The sequence below is a fragment of the Marmota flaviventris genome, chromosome 11 (assembly GCF_047511675.1).
Source record: "Marmota flaviventris isolate mMarFla1 chromosome 11, mMarFla1.hap1, whole genome shotgun sequence".
Lineage (NCBI taxonomy): Eukaryota > Metazoa > Chordata > Mammalia > Rodentia > Sciuridae > Marmota > Marmota flaviventris.
The window spans coordinates 99,291,905-99,296,353 of NC_092508.1; positions in this window are offsets into that span (position 1 = coordinate 99,291,905).

Sequence of the window (4,449 nt, forward strand, 5' to 3'; positions counted from 1 at the left end):
CCTCCATCTTCTTCTCCTTCTCTATTCCCTTTATTTGTTTCATACTGAAACCCAGGACTCCAGCACAGTAGACACCCACTCCAATACTGAGCTATCCCCCCAGCCTTTTTATTGCCATACCTCTTGGTACCCTCTGAAGTTTGTTACAGACCCAGCTCAGACACGGTAGAGGTCAGGATCTCTGTGGTGGTAACTATGTCTGCTCTGGGCAGCTCACTGACCATCAAGAAGAAGTTGATTATGATTCCAGGATCATTCCTGGATCTGCACTTCCCTATTTGCTGGTCTTCAGTGGATCCAGCTTTGCCTGGAAAGAGGTATTGTTGGGTATAAACCAATTAATATATTAGTTTTATTCTCCTGTGTCCACACATTGTTATAGATCCTAAGCAGACTACCATAGATATTGAGTAAATATTCTTACAAAAAACTTTTGCTTTTTCTATAGTGAGTGCTCAATAAAATTGTCACTGTTCCTGAGTCATCTCAGTCCTCTTTGGAGAGAAAATGTGCTGTCAGGTGTCTGGTTGGGACAACATTTCTAATATTATTCTGTAAACCAGAATATATATATATATATGACCTGCTGAGCAGGGAAAGCACATTGAAAATAAAAATAATAACAAAACATCACAGTCAACTGTAGCAGGATAAAAATTTCTTTTTAGACTTGAAAAAGTATGACTCCCCCACCCAGGGGTCAGCTTTACCTGAACTATGCTGGAGGTTGTTGACCTTAAAGTTATCATAGAGTTTGCAAAATACTACTCTCTTATAAAGGCAGGGAGAGCAGAGATTCAGAGAGGAGAGAACCAGCAGAGCATTTCATTGGAACTGGGGGACTTCCCTCATGCTAGCTATTTATTGTGATTTACCAGATCCTGAGATTTACTGAGGGCAAGACCTCAGATGATTTTGCATTCATCTTCCTTTTGTCATCAACTTCACTGAAGTGACTGGGGCTGCAGCAGAAAAGGCCATCATTTCCCATCACGAACATCTAGCCTCCATTAGCTATCCAAATGCAAAGAGAGTTTTGAGTGTGACCTATGGGAAATGAAGAAAAGTCAGCTTAGCGTCAACTGAAATGTCTTGTTCTTTGCCTTCAGTCCTTCTATTTATTTTTTCTCCCCTTTGGAGATTTTCACAAGCTGTCATGGCAATTCTTCAGGCAAATTCATGACTTTTCCTTAGAATCTAAACAATGAAAGGCCACTTGTGCAATTTAAAAACAAAAGCAAATTGCTTTGTAGGTTATTGAGCTCCTCCTGGGAGAGGGAGGCCTGAACTGCTCTGGTCACACAGAATGTACCTTTGTCCTCCCAGCAGAGGGTAATGGTGGAAAGCACAGTGGATCCTGAACTGAACTTGTTTCCTTCTGCTGGTCTGGGGCACTGGCCTCTCCTAGTCTAAACTACCCCAAGTCATTCACAACAAAGGACTAGAGAGGAACAAATGCTCATTATACCTAAGGAACGCACCTTGTATCCATACCTTCAACACACAAGCTCAATCCTGTGCCAGAATCTCCAGAATATACAACATCCACTGTACCATCTCTTGGCCTTTTTCTAGACAACAACCGACAGTTAACTGAGAGCAGCTATTTTTGTGCTTGGGAGAATGACGTAAGAGGGAATTTAGGTAGAAAAAGTGGAGAACAAAACTCATTGTTGTAGAGAGCAGCAGGGAGTCAGTGGACCAGAAAAAGGAGTTGTAAGAATGTGTTGTATTCAGGTAGCCTGTTTTTTCAGAGTAGATGGTGATGATAAAAATAGACTGTGCAAATTTTTACCAGGCATGTACCAAAAATCAACCCTCTTTACCATCTGTGTTCATTCGATTTTTGTTTCTGTGACCTGAAAACAACTTAGAGAAAGAAACATTTATTGTGGCTCAGAGGTTCAGTCCAGGGTTGGTTGGTTCCAGGACAGACACATCATGGTGGAAGGGTGTGACAGAGGAATATGGTGATCTAGTGACAACTGGAGGAGAAGACAGACCTTTTTAAGACATCCCCCTACTGACCTACTTCCTCCAACTAGGTCCCATCTCCCAGTACTCCGATCAGCTATTGATGGATCAATCCACAGGGAAGGTCAGATCCCTCAAGATCCAATCATTTTCTAAAAGCCCCAGCTCTGAACCTTGTTCCATTGGGAGCCATATTCTCAATACATGAGATTTTGTGGACATTTCAAGTCCAAATCGTAACACCATTTCATCTACACTAGAGCATCTTCAGTGTTATAACTAGAAAAGGGCCTCAGATGATTCTTCACCCTAGACTCTTATAGAGGCATTATAATCCAAAGAAGTATAAAGCCAGAAAACCATGTGCTAATCCTGGATGAACCTTGCCTTGGACAAGTGAGTGACTCAGTTGACATAAATCCCAATTTTGTCATTTTCTAGATGTTAGTAATAATAACACTTATGTCAAGAGTTACTATAAAGATTAAATAAAACATTTTGGGTAAATATGCCTACAATCAGGTCTATTATAAATTTTGATGCCAAGTAGCTATGACCACTTTTTATTGGATAGATTGCTACCTTTTATCATATTTTATTGTATTCTGTTGTGTAATTTATAAAAGCTGCTCAGTTCAGACTTTGATTGACTTGCTACATGTCATGTGGACCAGTAGAAAGGGGGCTAGGATTCATATCCTTTGCTATTTATTCAGCATTGCCTTTGGCACCCTACAGAGCATGGATTTGTAAGTATTTGATGTCTTGATTAGGTTGCCATCCTTAGTGACCTATAGGTCTTTATCCTCCTTGTCTGTCAGTCAGCAAGTCAATGAATATTTAATGAGTTCTGAGGATTTGAGAAGATGCTGAAAAGACAAATGATCTAATTGGGCATATAAAGAAAGATCATCATCGAATTATAACACAAATACCAATACAGCATAATTCCAGAGGTATCATACCAACGAATGGGCTCAAAAAAGAAATTTATTCAGCCTAGACATTTTTATAGCTGTCTCCCTGATTTTTCAAATTCACATAGATGGAGAGATTTCAGAGAGCATCATGCTTCTGGCAATAAGAATGACTTATCTGAACATCATGAGTAGACATTTATCCTTTGCCCTCAGAGCTCAGGACATTCTATGAAGTGGCACATGCAAGTGAAAGATATTGAATATTGAAAGAAAAAACAGTGAGATGGAGACTGCTTCTGCACAGTATATCAACATCCCATTAAATTCTGTTCTGTTGGAGAAAATATGTTGCGGCTTTCTACGTGCTTTTACACTCCAGTTTCACCTTTATATAACCTTTGATAAGGTCCTATCAGATTCATTTTATTTTTTGTGATTTTTAAAATCCAAGATTTAGTAGTTCTGTGCAATGCTCTTGGCCATGAGGAGAAACTAGCCACTATTTTGTCTTCATTCTCCAATGCCTTTTTAACTGACTAGAGTGAGGTAAAGGAACAGATCTTATGTGAAAGTCCCTTGGAACAAAGTGTTGCCCAGATTCAAGAAAGAGCAACTGAATAAGTGCTATCATTGTGGCGAGTTGAATAATGTCCCTCAAATTTGTGTTCAAGAATATCATTTTTATTCTAGAAGGAATAGATAGGCATTTATTGAAATATGGTGTTTTGGGTTTCTTGGGCAAATTTCTGAATGCCCTCACAATATATTCACATATAACTTCAAGTGCCTGATATTCCTTAACTGAATTTTTCTCAAGATTTCTGTATATTAGAATCACAGCGGGGAGTTTTAAAAAATACTTATAACTGGATCTCACCCTTAGAGGCACTGATATAATTTCTGGGAATCTGTAGTATTAAAAGCCCTGGTGTGTGGAATAAGCAGGGAAAATATAGACCAAGCAAATTTTACCAAATAATAATTTTACCAAAAGTAGTTCCTACCCCGGCTTATGCAGAAATGTCCCTTAAGCCAAAATGCAGCTTCCTGCATAGATGAATATGTAGAGGAGAGATTGCTCACTTTTCAGTGACATCACATTTGTTATTGTCAATGCAGACATAACCTGTCTCAAAATACAGTGCTGAGTCCACATTTAAGCTAAATGTTACTGTGCGTACTCCACCCCGGGGGCTTTCAGCTTGGGAATCTTCCTTTGGATGTAGATAGAATGGTGCTGACAGAAAGAATCTAAAGTGGTACAAGGAGATGGACACACATGATTCATATAAAAGGAATCTCCATGGCGAGAGAGTAAGAGAGAAAATAAATACCTCATTTTACCCAAAGGCTGATGTGAAGCTGAGAGTAGATGGGCTTTGTTCATGTCCAGTCTTGTTCACCAGAGACCATCCTACGCAACATGGCTAAAATCAGATGGTAATGCCAGAATTTGGGCTTTCCCTCTGGGTTTCTGGAATTCTGTAAGCCATCTAAAGTTTGCCTTATGTTGTGAACAAAAACAAGACTCATCCCACACTCCAGGTCTGACTTA